The sequence below is a fragment of the Schistocerca cancellata genome, chromosome 6 (assembly GCF_023864275.1).
Source record: "Schistocerca cancellata isolate TAMUIC-IGC-003103 chromosome 6, iqSchCanc2.1, whole genome shotgun sequence".
Classification (NCBI taxonomy): Eukaryota; Metazoa; Arthropoda; class Insecta; order Orthoptera; family Acrididae; genus Schistocerca; species Schistocerca cancellata.
This window is the reverse complement of record NC_064631.1, coordinates 576,392,742-576,400,840: the sequence shown is the minus strand read 5'-3', so window position 1 is coordinate 576,400,840 and position 8,099 is coordinate 576,392,742. Positions and strand designations below refer to the sequence as shown.

Sequence of the window (8,099 nt, the reverse complement as noted above, 5' to 3'; positions counted from 1 at the left end):
CCTCCATGGAAAAATATTTGCGGTTGCTTGTGGAACCATGATTGTACCCAGGCGTGCAGCTCTTCGTCCTAAGTAAACCGATGACAACGATGTCTTTCCTCAGGGCTCCAAAATATGGAAATCGCATGGGTACGGATCGGGACACTGTGGAGGATGTGTAAGGGCTTCCCTGACAGCCCGTCGGCCCGTCCACGCGTTGCCAATGTTCTTTCGCCTATACTGCAGAAGTTTGGCTGGGAAGCCTTTATACATTCTCCATACAGTCCCGATCCCTCGCCATGCGATTTCCATAGTTTTGGAGCCCAGAAGAAAGACATCCGTGGCCGTCGATTTGCTTCGGACAAAAAGGTGCGCGAGTGAGTACAATCACGGTTCCGTAGGCAACCACAAACATTTTTCCGTGGAGGCATTGCACGTCTTATCTCACAGTGAGCTATAAATGTACTAACAATTACGGCGGTTATTTTTGAAATAATACACTTTTACTTACTTCTTCCTACTTAGCTCATTTTCATTTGACTGCTCGTTATGTATTGCAATCTGTGTGCCCAGGGTTCGGTAGGGGGGAGGGGAGGGAGGGACGAATCACAGATTGTTACTGTCTCTCTCACTCCTAAATATAACTAGACGTCACAACCCACTTTTAACGTGACACAAATGCCTTCGGTTTTGATAATAATAAAATACTTAAAATGTTTTAAAAGGTGTAGCAAATCGTATTAGAACAATGTTTAAGAAATTGCAGTTCATATAAATAAAGTATTTGAAAGGCGTTCGCCTGGAAATTGTACATTATATGTAGTTGATTAAGGAACTACCGCAACAATTGACACTCCAAATTTTGTCACCATAATTTGCTTAACAGAAAATCGAAATATGCACAGTTGTCTATCATTTGTATTTCACTTAGCTCGACGACGGTGAATATGATTCTGTAGACCGATTATGCCAGCATTTATGTGAGGCAATTTTTTGTCTTTCACTTGTTTTCCGCCCACATTCCGAAAGTCAGCCTTCTATTTTTAGGAGGAGACTCTTTTCCCTTTGTTGATTTCTTCAACTATATGTTGTCTGCCGGTTCTACTTGTGTATCACGGACCGTATCGGGCATGTTGTTGACATCAAATACGGCAAGCCTATGAATGAGCTACTTTTGTTGGCGGGAAAGTTTTCTGCAAGCCCATCCGCGCGGGCAGGCCTTTTGGGAATGCAAGTTACCCTGTGGTAAACATAGCGTAATGAAACTTGTCCATGTTTTGACACGCATCTAACTTTCCTGGTGTTGCAGTCTTATTCTGAAAGTGCCTCATCCTGTTCAGTTCATGATTGCACACACCTGCAGCATTCATTAGACGGCGATTAAAGAAGTTGAACGGTTGGAAGTTTAAGAAATATTTGCGTTCATAGACGTCCGCAAGTAGGGGTGCTGGAATCTGGAGTACGAAGTTTTTGTTGATATGTTGATTGGATAACCCTTATTTCTCGGGGATATAATAAGTTTTTAATCTCATCTATAAATTAAGTTCTTATGGCATTACGTGTCTCGAAACTGTGTAAAAAAAGACACTGGGCTCGCATTCGGGAGGATGACGGTTCAATCCCGCGTCCGGCCATCCCCATTTAGGTTTTCCGTGAGTTTCCTAAATCGATCCAGGCAAATGCCGGGATGGTTCCATTGAAAGGGCACTGCCGACTTCCTTCCCCATCCTGCCCTAATCCGATGAGTCCGATGACCTCTCTGTTTGGTCTCTTCCCCCAAACAACCCAAAAATGATAATTACAGAACCTACCTCCTCCTTGGAACAATTTCTGTGGACTCCATGTGTTTGCATATGTCTGTGAGCTTGCAAGCCGCTCTTAGTTTTTTTTATTTTTTCGTTTCGGTAAACTAATGGAGTGAATGCACAGAAATAAACGGACCTTCGGTTGAAGACTTGATTTTCCTTCATTCAAAATCTGGCGATTTCCACCAGTCACCTCAGCCCCTGTGGTTCGACAAATGACCTCTTCCTCTTGTTGTTTATTTCTTCCCCTTCTCCACGTAAGTTACTCTGTGCGTCCATAAAAATATTGAAATTTCTTGTATGACCCGTTAGTTTGACCATTCATTGTTACACATCCGTTTTTAGATCCCCGTGAAGTTATCAGATTTCTGTCATGATTATATCTGAAATTTTTTCTCACAGAAAATTATGAAACTGAGCTTTTTCTTTCTTTCCTTTTTTATGTGACATCGTATCAATCATCCTTGACAGTCCAGTTTCAGTACATTGCCACAGAGCACAAGGAAAAAACTTTGGCCAATGGCAGATTTCTCGTCTTTTGGGCCCGTAAACCACTGATTCCTTAAAGAACCAAACTTCCGTGTGCAAAATAGTATCGAACGTCTGATTGCAAATGAGCTTAATATTTGATGCTAAGCATATTATCGAGGAAAAAAATTTAGAAAAGCTTTAAATTCTGTATGATGTTCGTTGGAACCCGCTAAGTTCACTTATCATCAAACACTAGATGAATATAGTCTGGGTAATTTGTCCTCAATTTTAAGTTAAAGGGAGTTTTTCACGCACCTCAGTATCTCCTGAATTGCATGTCACACAATGATAGAATTTTTCAGGTGCATTCAGTGACATATTTATATAGATCCTGTCTGAAAAGTGTCTTGCGAATAGAGTTAATAGTAAAGAAGCAATAAATTAAAATGTCGTGTGTGATGTTGAGGTTTTCTTTCGCGACATTTTAAACAGAAGCTAGTTTTTCGGGCATCAGAATGTGTATGACATCATACGTTCTGGACGCTGTCGTGCGGTGATATAATTTTCCAGGTGCCTTTACTGGTATACGTGCATACTGTGTGCGAACTGCGTTGCGAATAGAGTCGGCATTTTGTGGTTAGTGTCGGTGCGCGCGCGCGCACACGCACACACACACACACACACACACACACACACACACACACACACACACACACACACACACACACACAGAGTTTTCAACGGTATCTCTTATTGTGTTAAACTGTTAACACGAAATTAAACCTCTTAATAAGCAGATCATGGCAGTATTTTAAATTTTCACATTCGGCTAATAATTGCGCGAAATACTGAAAATCAAATTTTTGTTACCCATGGAAGCCGTTAGACAATCTACGTCTGGTGCAGAGTTCCATAGTTGTCGCTTAGTAATATTTTGATACTAATGAATATATTTTGCCTGAAAGCGTTAAACCTCGTTGCATTGCCTATTTCATTGTTTGAGCTCAAGATAATTTTTATCGTTACTGTAAGTAGAATAATTACGCCACGCTACTTCCCCTGTAGTTTATATTACTTTTTCGTATGCTGACTTTCACCTGATCACACGTTGTGCCGTCCCCTTGTCCCCCACCAGTTTTATAACTGACGAGGAGCGCAGCGCATTACACAATCATCACGATTTGCGTCGTTAAGGACTTTCACTGTGCTGCTTGCGAACTGGGAGAAAGACGGCGGAATATTTGGCTAAGGCCCTAGACTAGAGAGTGCAACTCGCGTGCCGCATGCGGCAAAGGAAGTGAGCATCTATAACGTGAACGCTAAAGAAAATAATAGTCCGTAACATCCCGTGTATGTAAAGTTACGATGAACTGGAAATTTTCAATTTGTCGTCGTAACTGCCGTCTGCTTCACGTCTGCTGTGCAGCGAGCTACCTTAATTTAAGTATTAAGTGTATTTTTCTTACTTGTCTCTTCTTCTTCCGTGTGTATTTGCTTTTAGGAAGCTTTAATTGTCGGGTGCTATTAATAGTGTTCCATAGATTTCGTGTTTGTTTTGAATACAGTCAGAGAGAGTCCCTTTAGTCAACCATAGTGCCAGTAGTGCTAGTGTTTGTTTTCAATACAGTCCAGAGACAGGTAGTGCTATTTTCATTGTTTTCTGCAAGAAGTGGCTAGCAACCACAGTTTAGTGAATAAACAGCCGCCTTTAGTGAATTAGCAGTCTAGTTAAAGGTTGATTAACTCTCTTCAGTAAATTGATTCCTTAGGATGGATAGGATGTGTGACTGCTGTGTACGGACGCAGGAGGAGCTGGCCACTGTTCGCGAACAGCTGAGCGTGTTGATGGCCGCGGTCAGCCGTCTTCAGGCTGCTGCCTCGGAGTGTAGCGGCAGTGGGGAGTCTGGTGCGTCGCAAGGTACACCCCAGGTGTTACATGCTTCACCCACTGTCCCTGTTGTCGAGACATCTTCGCGGGTACCGGGCGCGGTTGGGCCACCCTCTCACCAAGGGGAGTGGCGGGTTCAGCGGCGTTCGCGGCGCACGAGGCGGAGGTTCAATGTGGAGGCTGGCCGTGTGGTATCGCCCGCTCTGCCTGTGAGTGGACATGTGGCCGCTTCTTCAGCAAGGTCCGAGCAGGCACACGGGGGGAGGGGTTTATTAGTTATTGGGAGCTCCAACGTTAGGCGGGTGATGGAGCTCCTTAGGAAAATAGCGGGAAGGTCGGGGAAGAAGGCCAGTGTTCACTCTGTCTGCTTGCCGGGGGTCTCATCCGAGATGTGGAGGAGGCCCTACAGGCGGCGATAGAGAGCACTGGGTGCACCCGACTGCAAATTGTTGCTCATGTCGGCACCAATGACTCCTGCTGTCTGGGTTCAGAGGTCATCCTCAGTTCGTACAGGCGGTTGGCGGAATTGGTGAAGGCGGAGAGCCTCGCTCGCGGGGTGGAATCAGAGCTATCTATTTGCAGTATCGTTCCCAGAACCGATCGCGGTCCTCTGGTTTGGAGCCGAGTGGAAGGCTTAAACCAGAGGCTCAGACGATTCTGCGGAGATCTGGGGTGCAAATTTCTCGACATCCGCTATCGGGTGGAGAAATGTAGGGTCCCCCTGAATAGGTCAGGCGTGCACTACACGCCGGAAGCGGCTACAAGGGTAGCGGAGTACGTGTGGAGTGCACATGGGGTTTTTTTTAGGTTAGGGAATCCCCTCCCTAGGCCCGACAAGACGCCTCCTGAGACGCGGCAAGGTAGGAGTAGGCAAAATGCAACAGGGAATAACAATATTAATGTGCTAATAGTAAACTGCAGGAGCGTCTATAGAAAGGTCCCAGAACTGCTCTCATTAATAAACGGTCACAACGCCCATATAGTACTAGGGACAGAAAGTTGGCTGAAACCAGACGTAAACAGTAATGAAATCCTAAACTCAGATTGGAATGTATACCGCAGAGACAGGCTGAACAGTGAAGGGGGAGGCGTGTTTATAGCGATAAGAAGTGCAATAGTATCGAAGGAAATTGACGGAGATCCGAAATGTGAAATGATTTGGGTGAAGGTCACGGTTAAAGCAGGCTCAGACATGGTAATTGGATGTCTCTATAGGCCCCCTGGTTCAGCAGCTGTTGTGGCTGAGCACCTGAAGGATAATTTGGAAAATATTTCCCCACCATGTTATAGTTCTGGGTGGAGATTTTAATTTGCCGGATATAGACTGGGAGACTCAAACGTTCATAACGGGTGGCAGGGACAAAGAATCCAGTGAAATGTTTTTAAGTGCTTTATCTGAAAACCACCTTGAGCAGTTAAACAGAGAACCGACTCGTGGCGATAACATATTAGACCTTCTGGTGACAAACAGACCCGAACTATTTGAAAAAGTTAACGCAGAACAGGGAATCAGCGATCATAAAGCGGTTACGGCATCGATGATTTCTGCCGTAAATAGGAATATTAAAAAGAGTAGGAAGATTTTTCTGTTTAGAAAAAGTGACAAAAAGCAGATTTCAGAGTACCTGTTGGCTCAACACAAAAGTTTTGTCTCAAGTACAGATAGTGTTGAGGATCAGTGGACAAAGTTCAAAACCGTCGTACATTATGCGTTAGATGAGTATGTGCCAAGCAAGATCGTAAGAGATGGAAAAGAGCCACCGTGGTACAACAACCGAGTTAGAAAACTGCTGCGGAAGCAAAGGGAACTTCACAGCAAACATAAACATAGCCAAAGCCTTGCAGACAAACAAAAATTACGCGAAGCGAAATATAGTGTGAGGAGGGCTATGCGAGAGGCGTTCAATGAATTCGAAAGTAAAGTTCTATGTACTGACTTGGCAGAAAATCCTAAGAAATTTTGGTCTTATGTCAAAGCGGTAGGTGGATCAAAACAAAATGTCCAGACACTATGTGACCAAAATGGTACTGAAACAGAGGATGACAGACTAAAGGCCGAAATACTAAATGTCTTTTTCCAAAGTTGTTTCACAGAGGAAGATTGCACTGTAGTTCCTCCTCTAGATTGTCGCACAGATGACAAAATGGTAGATATCGAAATAGACGACAGAGGGATAAAGAAACAATATAAATCGCTCAAAAGAGGAAAGGCCTCTGGACCTGATGGGATACCAGTTCAATTTTACACAGAGTACGCGAAGGAACTTGCCCCCCTTCTTGCAGCGGTGTACCGTAGGTCTCTAGAAGAGCGTAGCGTTCCAAAGGATTGAAAAAGGGCACAGGTCATCCCCGTTTTCAAGAAGGGACGTCGAACAGATGTGCAGAACTATAGACCTATATCTCTAACGTCGATCAGTTGCAGAATTTTGGAACACATATTATGTTCGAGTATAATGACTTTTCTGGAGACTAGAAATCTACTCTGTAGGAATCGGCATGGGTTTCGAAAAAGACGGTCATGTGAAACCCAGCTTGCGCTATTCGTCCACGAGACTCAGAGGGCCATAGACACGGGTTCACAGGTAGATGCCGTGTTTCTTGGCTTCCGCAAGGCGTTCGATACAGTTCCCCACAGTCGTTTAATGAACAAAGTAAGAGCATATGGACTATCAGACCAATTGTGTGATTGGATTGAGGAGTTCCTAGATAACAGGACGCAGCATGTTATTCTCAATGGAGAGAAGTCTTCCGAAGTAAGTGATTTCAGGTGTGCCGCAGGGGAGTGTCATAGGACCGTTGCTATTCACAATATACATAAATGACCTGGTGGATGACATCGGAAGTTCACTGAGGCTTTTTGCAGATGATGCTGTGGTGTATCGAGAGGTTGTAACAATGGAAAATTGTACTGAAATGCAGGAGGATCTGCAGCGAATTGACGCATGGTGCAGGGAATGGCAATTGAATCTCAATGTAGACAAGTGTAATGTGCTGCGAATACACAGAAAGATAGATCCTTTATCATTTAGCTACAAAATAGCAGGTCAGCAACTGGAAGCAGTTAATACCATAAATTATCTGGGAGTACGCATTAGGAGTGATTTAAAATGGAATGATCATATAATGTTGATCGTCGGTAAAGCAGATGCCAGACTGAGATTCATTGGAAGAACCCTAAGGAAATGCAATCCGAAAACAAAGGAAGTAGGGTACAGTACGCTTGTTCGCCCACTGCTTGAATACTGCTCAGCAGTGTGGGATCCGTACCAGATAGGGTTGATACAAGACATAGAGAAGATCCAACGGAGAGCAGCGCGCTTCGTTACAGGATCATTTAGTAATCGCGAAAGCGTTACGGAGATGATAGATAAACTCCAGTGGAAGACTCTACAGGAGAGACGCTCAGTAGCTCGGTACGGGCTTTTGTTAGAGTTTAGAGAACATACCTTCACCGAAGAGTCAAGCAGTATATTGCTCCCTCCTACGTATATCTCGCGAAGAGACCATGAGGATAAAATCAGAGAGATTAGAGCCCACACAGAGGCATACCGACAATCCTTCTTTCCACGAACAATACGAGACTGGAATAGAAGGGAGAACCGATAGAGGTACTGAAGGTACCCTCCGCCACACACCGTCAGGTGGCTTGCGGAGTATGGATGTAGATGTAGACGTAGATGGAAGTACCGCCACACGATTCTCTCATCGGTCCATCTTCTTTCTTTCCTTCTTTCGGTAGTATTTTTAAGCATATTAAGTGAGGCCCGAAAACACTCGTCATCTTTCAGTGTGACACGCGTGTATCCATGTCTTCTGCTGCTGTTTATGGCCCACAGTGTGGAGCAAATCAGTAATTCTCGCTTTTTCCAGTCGGGGACAATTGTTAGAAATTTCATTTTGACCACACTGCTCTTTCAGGGTTAAAAATGGGTACTGCTGTATGTGTGTTCTCGTAG

At 44.3% G+C, this 8,099-nt stretch overlaps 1 protein-coding gene across 1 annotated transcript in view; it reads left to right on the top strand.

The window, feature by feature from the left end:
• LOC126190690 (kinesin-like protein KIF14) overlaps positions 1–8,099 on the top strand; it is a 270,020-nt gene that overhangs the window by 109,168 nt on the left and 152,753 nt on the right. The gene's annotated exons all lie outside the window — the stretch shown is intronic.